Source organism: Vespa velutina, chromosome 1, assembly GCF_912470025.1.
Source record: "Vespa velutina chromosome 1, iVesVel2.1, whole genome shotgun sequence".
Classification (NCBI taxonomy): Eukaryota; Metazoa; Arthropoda; class Insecta; order Hymenoptera; family Vespidae; genus Vespa; species Vespa velutina.
Window position 1 is genome coordinate 13971396 of NC_062188.1, and position 15402 is coordinate 13986797.

The 15402-nt window shown below is 27.4% G+C and overlaps 1 protein-coding gene across 1 annotated transcript in view; it reads left to right on the forward strand.

The window, feature by feature from the left end:
• The window catches only part of LOC124946534 (guanylate cyclase 32E), a 117753-nt gene that overhangs the window by 54199 nt on the left and 48152 nt on the right, over positions 1-15402 (forward strand). The window lies entirely within an intron of this gene.

The window sequence follows — 15402 nt, forward strand, 5'->3', positions numbered from 1 at the left end:
TTAATGGCCGAACATCTCGACTCTTTTCTAAGAACAAGATTCTCTTCTCTTTTCGTTCTCCCGTTCAATAAAATCGGCCACCACTCAACTTGGTCTCTTATAACGTGGATGATCTTCAAGAGAAACTTTCTGCAGAAGAACGTGAGAACAAAAACGATGTGTCGTACTCGAGTGCGGATTTAATGGTGCTAGATCGAGTTCCCTAGTTTGCTATAGTGACTATTCTTATTCTCTCATAAGAAATATATATATATATGTATGTATGTATTTATATATGTATTATATATTATTATATGTATTTATATATGTATATTTATATATTATTATATGTATTTATATATATGTATATTTATGAGTCTATATATAAATACATACATATATATATATATATATATGTATGTATGTATGTATGTATGTATGTATGTATTTATATATTATTGTTATTACAAATTATGCAGATTTGTGAACGATTTCTTCAAATGTAATGGCGATTATAGCATTTCTTAATTAATTCTTGGCAAATTAAAATATCCAAGAATTTCGAACGATAATGTTTTCATTATCGATTTTAGATTTTAAGTGTCATAAAAAAGAATTCAAATTTCGATGACGAATTTCGATCATCGTAACGTACGTATGTGTGTGTGTGTGTGTGTGTGTGTGTGTGTGTGTGTGTGTGTACATGTGTGTGTGTAAATAATTTGAAAATCACTTACTTGTGCTCGTAAAGACAATGTCTTATTCGCATTTACAAGTGTGCCCATATCTTCTCGTTGTCTTTCACATGGAATTACATGAGTATAAAGCACAGTCTGATATTATTCGTATTCCGAATTTGAATTTATAATGTGCTTGGCTGTATTCCATCGTGCCAAAAATAAACGTCGATGCTTCGCAGTCCGTAAAATTTGTCATTTTGTTAAAAGAAGAAAGGACATTCCTCATGACGAGTATCTGTCGATATTGTTTTTCGATGGAGAAGCGGTAAACAACATTATTTTTCTCAATGTCTATGATTACCTCGTGAAATATTTATACATGTCAAAAGCTCTCTATATTTATTCTCTAATCAAGTTAACTTTTGATCTATAAAGCTCTTCTCCAGTCCGATCCAATCTATCTACGGTCGAAGAAGTTATCCTCTCTTCATACAGTATGACTTTACGTACCGTCGTTTAATTTGTATGTCGTCGAAAGTTATGATTCGTTCGTATTAACGACTATTCAGAAATATCCGAAATAGAGACACGACTGTCAAATGATATTATATATTTAAAAATAATGCAATTGAGAAAGATTGAAGAAAATATATAAAATTATATTCGGATTCATAAATGTGAAAATATAAAATATAATATTTTAAATGAATATATTATTTTCTTTTTTTTTATTATTATTATTATTATTTGTCTAACAAATAAAATAAATTATCATCTATTTTTTATTATAAATTATCGTTTATTTTTCCAAAAAATAATTAACGAGCCATACAGCCATTCGTTTCATTTCTAAAAGCGTAATTTCAAATTTCATTTATATTTAATCTTTGAAAATTTTTGTCAAATAATTTTATCGTATAATTTCGCGAACATAATTTTACGGTAGATGAGCCGATAACTTATCGCTTCAAACTTAACGGAGTAATTCGATAACTTGAAATACTCTTCCTCTCTTACTGACGTCGTATACTCAAGAAGAGAGAGATAGAGATATCGGATGATGAAACTCATCGGTAGCATCGAGAGTCTACGTTTCTGGTCTCTTAACAATCTTCTAGCATTACTATCTTCTTATCGATAGAAAGTTCATTTCGGATTACTTACACACTTACATATACCTATTATGTCTGATTTTTTTCTTGTTTGCATCGTAGACGTCACGTATTATTATTTCTTCTTTATACGTATCTAACATATTCAATGAATTAAATTTTATTTATTCGTGCATCAAAAAAAGATTTAATTTTCTTTATGATTAATTTTAATAGTTCTTAGTTTTATTTATTTATTTATTTTTTTTATTTTTATGCAGATATTACTTTTCATGATTAAACAAAAATCTATTGTTATTATTTTTCTTTGGGAGACTATGACCGTAAAACGATTCGAATTTGTGAATTCATCTGATGCAATTTATTCACATTCGAGTTACGTTTGGGTTGTGAGCAACCTTTTTTTAAATACGTTCAATAATTTCCTTGGACTAAACGATGAATTAGATCAAATTCATTCATGCATGAAATTAATAATTTTTTCTACGACTGTTTTAATAATTCTTATTTCTTTTTTTTTTTTTTTTTTAGTTATAAACAGATAGCAGTTTTTAAGATGAAACAAAAATTTTTCTTTTTCTTTATGATACCTGTAAAATGGCAATGACACGTAAGATATGATATTCGAATTTGTGAGCTCGTTAGATCCAATTTATTCAATTTTGGATTACATTTGAGTTACATTTCAGATTAACCTTATATTTTGCAATTATTCAACAATCTCGTTGGAGGATTAGATTTTATTCGTTCGTGCATTAAGAAAGTCTAATTATCTGGATAATTATTTTCTTCATTTTTGTACTATTTTCATTTTTAAACAGACTATATTTTTCACGGTCAAGCAAAAATTTGTTATTATATTTTTATATTAACTGAAGAGAGGTACTGGCAAAAAAAATGATGCGAATTTGTGAGTTCATCAGATGCAATTTATTCACGTCTGCGAATGGTGCGATAAAGACCGATTTGATAAATAATTTACCATAAACGTCAGTAAAGACGCGAAATTAACGATCGTTAAACAGGATTAAACGAGATCGCACCACGTAATTTCGTAAATATTTTACAACGCGGCCACGGTATATAAGGTAATAGGTACGTGTCATAATAATCTGCCTGAGGCCAAGCATCGTCACCAGATGATGCAAGTTAAATTACCTATGATATCATTTTCGATGATGGTGGATAAAAAGTCATCGATCCAAAATAAATACACTGTGAAACTATAATAATAATCATTCATTTCGATTAATCTATTCCATAGTCGAAAGTTGATATCACATATCCATATATTTGTCTTATTTCATTTCTATACCATAAAATTACATATTAGTTTATATTTGCTAAGTATAAATTTTAAATTATATAATTTTATTTTCCAAACAAAGAGAAAAATTGTTTCATAAAGAATTAATATGTTAAAATAATCGAGATAATAATTTCGATAAAGGATCGTTGAAAAATAGTAATGTCGTTACGCGAATGAAATAATCGTCGTTCATTAAAAATGTTTAATAATTTTATCTCGGAAAATAAAAAATTAAAGTTTACGTTAATTATCAAGACAATGAGTGATATTTCGTAGAATATTTAGTGATGGTTGGCAAGATCTCGTAGAACGATTCACGCTACAGTAAATTTTCTCAAAGCTGAGTCGTATAAATCATCGCATGGAAAGTAAGTCGGTGTTTACCGACCTCTTCGCGTTTCTCTCGAGAATGGTCGCTTCTGGCGTGATACTGCTACATTAGCTCAACTTTCTTAAACTTGCTGCTGGCGAATTTCATGAATCTCTTGGTGTCATGACTCGAGCAATATTCTTCTTTTACTTTAGTATGTAACAAAGAATAAGAAAAAGAAAGATAAATATACATGTATGGAAGTAAGATGAGGGTGAGAAAAAAAGAAAAAGAATGTGTGTGCCAAGGTTTTATTAATTTACGGGAAACAATTTCCCTTAAGAGCAATGATAAAGATTAACATTCACTTCTATAAAACACGATTATATTATGCCAAAGATTCTCTCTCTCTCTCTCTCTCTTTTTTTTCTATTTTCTTTCTCTATATTTATAGAGTACGACGAATTAGAAGCATAGTATATTACTTTACCTCGCTAATGCTAGAGTATCAGATAATCAAAAGGAGGGTAAACAAGAAAGAGAGAGGGAGAGAGAGACGAAGATAGTTAGAGAGACGAAAATAGATAGAGAGAGAGAAGGAGAGATATGGACTAATGATAAGATGATGACAATATGTCGCGATAATAATGTTAAACGTTTCTTTTCATAACTTCATTTTTTTTCTTGCTCTTTTTCAATGACACTTTAGTTTCTCATCGTCGAGAGATTATTAACCATCGGTGATCACCTTACTGGGACTTAATTTTATTCCTTCGACAAAATTGCACTTTCCGATAGGATAGATATATATCATCCAAAAAAAAAAGGAGAGAAAAGAAGAAAATGTAGATCCACTTTCGACGATATTTTCATTCGTTCATCGCATAAATTTTTCACGAACCACGAATTTTGATGAACGAGAAAGAGAGAGAAAGAGAGAGAGAGAGAGAGAGAGAGAGAGAAAGAGAGAGAGAGAGAGAGAAAGTGAGTATGTGAAAGAGAAAAAAGCATCATCGTCCCTCTCTCTCTCTTTCTCTCTCTCTCTCTCTCACTCTTTCTCTCACTCTCTCTCTCACTCTCTCTCGTTCTCCCTCTCTTTTTTTTCTATCTCCTTCTCTGTCTTAGAAAAACGATTGGAAACGATCCCAATAACTTTCAACGAATGCGAGAATAAATCTACGATACGATATATATCTTAAATTTGAAGACAATGCGAAGAGAAGCGATAACGTTTGGGGGATAATGATAACGTTTCAACCATCGATTTGTTCTCACCATTGGTGCTTGGAAAGAATTCCTTGAGTATTCATCAAAGAAAATTTTATTTTATTCTGCACATTTTTCTTTTTAAGCCTGATAAAAATGCTGTGTAATATTTATTTTTCTTTAGTTGTCTCTAATATAAATTAAGTTATAAATAGAAAATAAATATATGTGCATATGTATATATATATATGTATATTTATGTATATATATGTATATTTATGTATATATATGTATATATATGTATACATATGTATATATATGTATATATATATATATATATGTATGCATATATGTATTATTCTTTAACGTTTTTCATTATCTCTTAAATATTTATGCTGAATATATATAAGGCGTTATGTAACAATTTATTTCTTCATTAAATTTTGTAAAAAAAATTATAACAATGTAAGCTTTCGAATTATTTTGACTATAATATTTACTTAATATACAGTATCATATTGTTTTTCTAAAAATTTATAAAAAAAAATAAAATATGCATTAAAGAATTAATACATACTATCGAATTTTAATTATAGAAATGTGAGTTTCTAATATTGTTATAAAGACGGTTTTAATTGGTCGTTTTTACCAATTTGATATTCCATATTAATCTCAATTGCAAATTACAGTTATAAGAAAAAATTTAGAGAAGAAAAAAAACAGTAGACAAAGAAGGCAGATAAAGTTTTTATGACACTTTTTATCAGGTTAATGCATAACAAACTTTTTAAAAACAATGTGAAAAAGGAAGAAAGGAAAAACAAAAGAGACGAAAGATAAACGTTTGCGAGCTTATAAAGGAAACAACAGAGATTCGATTAAGCATCCTATGGTAGATGAAGCAAAAAATGAAAGAAGAGCATGCAAGCAGTGATTATTATAGAGATAAAATAAAGTTGGGGGAGTGTCATTCTTCCTTTCTTTCTTCCTCTCTCTCTCTCTCTCTCTCTCTCTCTCTCTCTCTCTCTCTCTCTCTCTTTATCTTTTTTCCCGTATAAATTTCTTCATAGAAAGCAATTCAAGGCTAAAGCCACAATCTAAAAAGAAAGAGTTTAATCAACAAAGAAATCACATAAATTGTCATGTTCTTGTACAGAATTTGACTTAAATTTATGATTAAAAAATACAAAGTGATCGGAATATAAGGAAAAAGAAAAAAAAATTACACGTACATACGTATGTAGATACATTTATGGATAAAGAAAAAAAATGAAATTGTCCAAATAATTTCTATTCAATCTTCTTTAAATACACATGGCAAATTATCTGATGCTGTTGTGTATAACTAATTTCCCAAAAACTTTCTGATTCGCCGTACATCAGCTCGAACGTTTCTCCCATCTTGCGTTTCGTATCTTCACGTTAACTTCTCTATTTCCTCCCTGTCCTTTACTATGCCGCCCTTAAGATTTCTCGTTTAGATTCCAAAGCGAGAATACCAAAAGCTTATCGAATATGGCTTGAGAACGTCATCAAATGGAACACGAACGTTCCAACGGCGTATAATCTCTTCATTTCGATTTCTCTGATATAAAATTGTGATATGGAATGTGGTGAGGAAAATAATAAAAAGGAGCAAAGAGTATTATATCTCTATGCTCTTTATATAAATTCTGTTTTGATCTAAAAAAAAATGCATATCGATAGCATAATCGATCTTATATATGACAATGATGTGAAAACATAAATGAAATAGTTATACATAATGTTCTACAATATTTCATTCGATTTTTTTCTTATTATATATTTACTATTAAATATTTACTTATTAATAACTAAATATGATTTATTGTTTATATAATCAATTCAATCATAGGTATTTTAATGTTATAAAAATATTTAAATGAATTCACTACTAAATCAATATTTTTTTTTGTGTATTAAATGAAGTAAAAAATTCTTTTGAAATACAATATTTATATATATATATATATATAGATTTATCCTTGAAAAAAATTTACATTTATTTAATTTCAAAGTGAGCAGTAAGTCATAAATTTAAGTCAAGAGAACAGCTTGGATTTCGTTTGTTACAATTCTAAAGTAAAATGTCACGAAATTTAAAGTTCAAATCTCGGGTACTAAATATAGTTTCTGAAGAAAATATTCGTTGGTTCTTTGAGAAAAGCTATGGCTTCCGCCGTCGACGAGAACGAACGTCCGTCAACGTGGTTGATTAAAGCTCCGCTCTTGTGCAAAATCGAACATGGTGACTCGGGGAAAGTTAAGTCGAAGAAGAAAAATCTAGGACACAGTGCGACAACCAAGAGAAAAAGTACTATCGGTATGAACAGGCTCGGTCGACAGGCTTGGTCCGTTACATTGATTGATGTATGGCATAGCCTTGAAAGAAAGAAGAGTCTCCCTTCGATTTAGAGAACGTTTTTCGTTCTCGGATCACGTGCAAGGCGTGTTTCCTACAAATTCGAATCGATGTTTCAAAACTTTTTTATTCAAATTTCTATGATCTTCTATCAATTATATCTATCACTGTTTGAAATAATAAATTACTTTTTTTCCTTATCTTTCTTTTAATTTATTCAAACTCTTATCAATAATCAATTTCATTAATGATCTTAGTAAATTTATTTGATTTAATTATACAATATAGAATTAGTTAATATTCTTTTTATTATAGGTTATATAAATCAGAATAATTTTTTATGAATTTCTATCGATTGTAAGTTTGCAAAGATAATACACTTTTATAGTTTCAAGAATTTCAGAAATCTCCTTACAAATATATCCACGTTAGGTATAAAATCAAGTGTTCTGTTTATAGATGAATCAGATTCATTGAATAATGTCTTAACTAACGTAAATATTGCTATTTCCTTCTACGATATTGGATGAGTCAGCATTTGTAAACAATATCAGGACAGAAACAAAACTAGTTAGAATAAACATCGGATTACTTTTGTTTATATGAACAACTTTCGGGTAGTCGAGTTCAAGAAGGCGAAGAGATAAGACGTAGTCTTAGTTACTTAGATCGCACTTACTTCGGTGGTTGTTTTAGTTAACTTAGGACTTAGTTTAATTTCTAAAAATAGAATAAATTTACAGAAAGCACGATTATTTTCATATTATCGTATCTTTTGAATAAGGAGAAAGCTTATTTAAAAATTATTTTCACATCATCTTTATCATACTTTATATAAAAGAATTTATTAATCGATAAAATACATTTTAAAGTGTCTACTAATAATTAAAAGAAAAATAAACGAAACGGTGATCGATTATTGATATTTCCAGGATATTTAAATGAAGAAATTTTTTAAATGATTAATAAATAATATTTGGGTGCTTATATTGCAACGAATACCACGTTTGTAAATTGTTGCGAACGTATCAATAGAATTATTGATTTTCTAAAATGTATCTGGTATGCATTTGGCTATCGAAACTTTTCAAGAGATAGTTCGTCGAAAAAAGTAGATGTAGTTTGTTATATATATGTACATACATAAGTCCTCTCAGGAAAAGGATCGTTACATCGAGAGATTTGAAAATCGATGGCAATCACAAGTTTCAGTCATTTATCAAGGATTCGAAGTTTATCCAAATGACGATTCGGAATATTTTGGCATTGAGCCCAGTGAAGTGAATTCATCTGTGAATCTGTTTGCATTACAGAGTTCCGAGAAATATACACATTTGGTAGAAAAATAGAAAATGGTAGATATATAAAAACGAAAGTAACGCTAGTGATATTAATCTATTGAATTTGGAAAATAGATATGATTGTTTGTATTTGGAATATTTTTATTGGTATTAATAAAATGACGGGTAGAATTATCTTGAATAATATTAGTGATGGGGTCAAGAGCTATGAAATTATTTTGAAATTACTCGGATCGTCTTATTTTTAAGGAAAATTGCCAACATACGTTTATCTTAATTTAAATATTTTTCTTAAAACCGTTTAATATCCTGCTTTGCCGTCTTGTCTTTAACGTAAACATCTCAAGACGCTCGCACCTTTCTACTTTAATGTCCATTATCTTACTTACTAAACCATTTTCTATACATACATTTATACACACACACACACACACACACATCTCTTCAAAATAATCCGTATCTTTATACTTTTATAGGCATTCTCTTACACTGTTTCATATATGTATATATATATATATATATATATATATACACGTAGAAATATTTTTCACAACAATTTTATTACAATTACTTTCTATCTTTTCTTTTGAAAACTCTGTATAAATTTATTGTAAATCATATAATAAAAAAAAGAATCCTGTATATTTAAAATTAAATCATATTTAATTATGATCTATTACATTTAAAATTTAATTCCATTACAGATATGTATATTATAATTATAAAGTACTTAAAAATTCGATCGATTATAGAAATAATATAAGACAATTAAAAAGTTTTAACTTTTAAATTAAAAGTTATAACAGTACACACATAACATTTACATATATACGAATATTTACATATAACTCGATTAGAAATTTTGCAAACCATTATTTCAATGACAGCTAATTACATTCTAATGGTGCAAGGATTGATGTAAACCACAAATTAAAAGATAGTCATCTTTCACTAATGTGAATACGGTGATATAGACACAAGGTATATATGTACATATATATATATATTGTATTTCATATTCCATATTATATATATATATATATGTATTAAGGGAGAAAGAGAAGAAAGAATAGGCAAGGATATTCCGGAAGAGAATAATATCTCTTTCTTTTTCTCTTTTATGTGTCCGGTTATAACGGAAACCATCTTCTACTTGCATCTATTGCGGGAAACACAGGAGTATGAAATTTTCTGATTTACGTAAATGTCTGCGGAATTGTGGTGAGTATGGCATATCACTAAACAGGAAGAGAGAGTGAGGAGGGGGAGGGGCAGAGAGATAGATAGACAGAGATAGAGAGAGGAGAATCCGTCTTGAAGGAATAGCTGAGCGTTTCCGCATCGACCACAGGAGTATGGACGAGATTCTCGAGATTCCAGGTGTGATCTGTAAATCGATATGCATCGTTATTACGTGATAACTATTGCACCTGATGAACACCAAATATATTGTTGCATAGTAAACAATAGATTTTAATTTTTATTAGATATCTTATTTCGATAGTAATTAATTTTTCAACTAGAAGATAATTTTTATCGACGACAAGATTTTAATATGATATTTTTAATTCATATTAATTGTTAAAATGATAATAAATGTTTCTATTTTTTTTTTTTTTGTACTGTAACAATTTCAACCTATTTAACACAAAAGAAAAATAGAACATATAATATGTAAATGTAAACTGATAACAGCTACAGATTACATAGAAAGGCAGATACATAGCCTGCAGAGATATTATACCATCAAGATATTACACCAATTTGAATTTAAATACTTCTCATTAAATTTATGCCATATTACAAATATCATTTTGAAGATTAAATCGACCAAATTATCAACAATATATCTTTTCGAAAGCTTGTTTGATTTTTAGGAAAAATGTTATATTCTATCCATCACTGTAATATATTTTTAAACGACTAATATTGTCATATTTTTTAGAAAACTTTTTCTTTAAATTGCATTTTTTTTTTAATGCTGTCTTTCTCAGCCGCTTGATATTATCACATTCCGAATCTTACCAATGTACAAGATTTCTATATATTTTATCACTAACAATTCTTTTCTTAGAAGTATTCAACGTTATGACGTTAGTCAAGATGTTAGTAAATACAAAATATTTTTTATTTGCAATTGTTATTTTTCGTAATTAATTAATAAAAATTAATAATAATTAATTTTTTAAGGTTTTCAAAGACATTTTTCCAAATAATTCGCAAAAATAAAAAATTAAAGGATTTTTTATTATATCTGTCATTTTTTCTATCAATACATCTATACTATAAATAGAAGAAAGTGATAGGAGCTACAAAACCTCATCGTTTATTTTTACATTGATTTTATCTGATAATTTTAAAGAAGAAAATATTAAATTTAAATAATAGAAGAGATTAAATTGTATAAAAAGATATTCGATTTAATGAAAATTTCATAAAGCCTATTTTCATTAATATAATTTTTGTACAATTTCAGTTTTTGTAATGAACTTTGAAATCTCCCATTAAAATTGTAAATTTTTTTTCTTATCGATATTATTAAAAATTTCGTCTAATATTATTTGTGAAAAAATCAAATTTGAAACTCTTTGAGATATTAAAGATTATCGAATTTGATATAAGCTAAATTCTTCTTTCTTCAGCGTGTGAACGATCCTTTCTGAATTTTAAAGCTGAGAGAATAAAAGCTATTTTCTTGATGCTTATTTGAGTACAAGGATTCGACATAAACGAAGATATCTAAATCAAGAAGAATTTAAGAAAGCTCTTATTTTCGTTTCATAATACTTTTGGGGTTCCAAAAAAAAAAAACATTTTAAAATCATTTCCATAAAAATCAATTGTGATTTATTTTAAATGATAAATTAAGTATTAAAGCTGTTGTTTAAGCTTTAACTACTTTATACTTACGAAAGATCCCTTTTTTAATAGTCTGAACCATTTTCTTACTCACTAGCACTTACAGAGGGTAATTTTCTTTTTTAACCTTGTTTATCTTGTTCTTAAAGCTCGATGTATTATGTGATATTAGATTAGATCGATCAACGATGATTAGACCTTCAATACGCCATTAGTAAATGTCTGAACATCTTCTGAAGTATTTGTTTGACCTCGAGTATTTTTTTAATATTTATAAACGGTCTAATATCTAATGAATGATCTTTAATTTGCACAACTTTATTTATTCATTTTTCTACTAATATATTTATTCTATTAATGTATATAATAAATATTCACAAACTTGTCCACAAGAAATTTCTGAAATAAACTTGATATTGTTAATATTAATTTAATTTTATAATTCATTAATATAATCATCATTAGAGATATTTTCAATTTACCGTATGAGTATAGTCTCATACTTTTTTGGGAAAAGGACATAAATTATAACATTTACGTCGAAACAGTTATGATCGAGTAGAAAGGTTTTCTCGAATGAGAAGATTTCTGTTGTCAGAAGCCATCATACTCATATTTGCAGTTTTACAAACTACAGATGCAACTTGAAAGCTTCGAATGAAGAGAACAAATTCACATAACTTAACTGTATACACTAAGAATGGAATGTACAGTGTATACTCGTTGTCAATGTCAAGACATGTTTATATTGAGAACAAAACAAAACACGTGTTCTCGCTATGACGTTTCAAACCGGATTCTGTTTCTACTTTTAAAGCAACTCTTTTAAAAGTACGTTTAAGTAATCTTTAATCGTACGTCAGCTGTACGATTCAAGCTGGATTAGAGAAAATAGTTGATGTGTAAGTTTCACAAGTTAAAAATTCGTTACACGGCTATGGGATTAAGAAGGAATTTAAAAGAATTAAGGACGATTTTCTTGATTTCAAATAATTTCGTGTCGTGTATGTTTATATTTTCTTTTAAGCGATCTATATAAGACAATAATTCCGCCTTGTTTTTTTCCATTATCCAGATTAATTATTCTTGAAGCTTTTAACATTTTTTAAATAACAGTAACAGTGAAATGAAAATTCAATCAATGTCCAACCGATGGGTAAAGCACGATGATTAATTGTATGAATATAATCTAGAATGTAAGTGGAAGTATAAGATATTTAATTAATAACGAGCTGTACTAGGAATCGATATAACGAATTTAACACGTTGAAATAATTATTTTTATCTTAATTAAAAACTGAGTGAAAAACATGAACTTGGAGAGATTCGTTTTTTATAAAATAAATTGATCAAATCTACGACATTCGTTAATTTGCATCATTAAATCACATTCGTATAATTGACAGATCGTGTTAATCATTTTACAATTTTATACGTAATCGAATTTCTCTTCCGATTGAACAGTTTATTTTAGTTATCGTATTCGGTCATTATATCTGTAGATGATACATTTACTTCCATGAAAATTATTTTCTATCGTTTAGCTTTATTATCGACCTTTCGAGCTTTTACTAACCTGTAAAATTAGTGGAACGATAAAACATTGAAAAGAGAGTCATTGTTTTGTGAAAGAGCGTTGATACTAGCTATTCAACGAAAAGAAAAAAAAAAACAAGACGATTGAATATAATCTTTGTTAATCAAGTGCTGTGATGTATAGAACGAAATTTCTGAATGTATGTGTATGGATCATGCTAAAGCATTTCTTAGAATTATATTTAAAAAATATATATTTACTGATGTAAAATATTATTATTCATATATGTATGTACGTGTGTTTAAATAAATTTATTGAAAGGATGTGCGTTTGTATGTGAGTTTATTGTAACGTCGTTTTCAAAAGCTTTGAAGCCCCAACATTCATTCGTATTATCTTGTTCCTGCTAGACGTCGTTCGATATTGCTGGATTTAATGTGTATTTTATGAATAATATATTATTTGTAATATCGTAATCAATAATGACAAACGCAGATCAACTCCCTTCTTAAAGATATGTAAAATTGAATGTATGTATGTACGTATGTACAATTACTATGAGTCAGTTACATGCTGACCATCTATTTTGATTGAACGTGTCTCATGTACAGAAATATATATACATATATATATATATATATATATATATATATATATATATATATATTATAATATTGATAAGATTATATAAGATCTGATGAAAATCGATAATGATTGTTCTTAAGCGTAAGCTATCATTTAACAAGAATTCAATTTCGTTTTATTGCAAGTGATGGTGATCAAAATAAAATCTTCGTTCTTCTTCTTGTTTCCTTTAAAATTCAAATGATTGATATGAGAAACGATCTGTATCATTAAATAATATCAATTGTATGATGTTTGATTTGAAAAGAAAAAGATAAAGTTTCGATTAAATACGTAAATAAATATAAGATAGAATTGTATTGTATTAAAAACGATCGCTGAGAATAAAGTGTAAATATACTTTATGAGAATTTCTTCGGTCCAGCACATTGTTTGATTTTCAACCTATTTTTTTTCTATTAAAAAAAAAATCCTAATTTTCACATTATATATGAAAGTATCGTAATAATACAACATATTTATTAGAATGATATAGATAAGGAGTTTAGCTTTTTTTATTGTTTAGTAATATCATCAAAACATTTACAATTTTATAAATCTGAAGTATTTGAGATTTACTTTGATAATAATTTCAATGATAATAATTTTTAATCCACGAAATAAATTTATTATATTAAATCTTATATTCTTATTACTTGCTTATATTTATATTCTTATACGTCATACTTTGTTTTTTAATTTCTATCAAGTTATACAATATTTGTGATTGAATTATAGGTAAATTCTAAATTGAATTTAAATAAAAATTATTTCATTATTAAAATTAAATAATTCACAGGATTAATAATGAAAATTGTAAGATTAAAAAATGAAATAAAATATTATTTTCCAATCATAAGGTCTATGAGAGAATATAAGAAGGGAAGACATAGAAAATGAAATTCGTTAAGTGAATCCTTCGAGAGTAGATTCAAAGGATCACTTCAAAAAAAGTGTTCGTATAGGAAATAATATATGATCAAATACCATGGGTACAAATTAGATCAAATTTGCCTGATTAGAAACGAGACGATCTTGTCTTCGTAAAATTGGATCGACCGAATTGAGTTTACCCCTAAGGCCGAATAATAGACCGAGCATCGCCAAAGGAAAAAACTTTTTTCCCCTTCGATTTTGATGTGATGAAAAAAAAAAAAAGAAAGAACAAATGAGCAAAATATAATAAGCGTAAGAAATGGATAATCGAACCGAAAGAAAGTTAATATCTAAATTATTTCTTCCTAAATCGGCAACGATCGGACCATGGCAATCGTCCAAAGAACATCATTTTACGGGAGAAAGGATAATCGTCCTGGAATTTTCCTGGCTTACTTATTCGTGGTATTTGTCAAGCTTGCTTGCTTCCTTCGATCGGTATGAAGTAATATGTAATATTTTAGTTGGCATTCGATTATTTACAATTTATTAATCTATTTATTTATCTATTTATAAAAAAAATTCATTGGTATAAATTTATACAAGGTGATTCAGGTTTTTTTTCCATCAAATTATACCAGTACATTTTACGTATAGAGAAAAATATTATATTAATATATAGAGTTACAAATGCTTTATTAAAAAATTAGAAGAAAAATTAAGTGAAATGATAACGGACTTTTTCTTATTATTAATACATTATATATTCATCGTGTGAGCGGTAAACATTGAAAAAAATAAAAGCAACTACAATTTTTATGAAAGGTATGTTCGTATAATATAAAAATATAATTATTTACCATTAAAAGTTTATAGATCAATAGAACAACTTTTACAAAATTATGTATTTTTAATATTTATAATAGTCATATGTATGGTTATAACAAAATCACAAAATTGTAAACGATAGTATTATTTTTTGTTTTTTTGACATTTACTACTTACAAAGTGAATACATTAACGTATAATAAGAACAAGTCTGGTATTATCTAATTTTTATCTAATTTTTATCTAATTTTTATTATAGCATAATTAATAAAACATTTATAAATCTATATTTATATGACATTTTTTCTTATTACTATTCATAAAATATATCGGTACAATTTGGTAGAAAAAAACCAGAATCACCCTGTATATAATAATTGAATATAGATAATATGTGA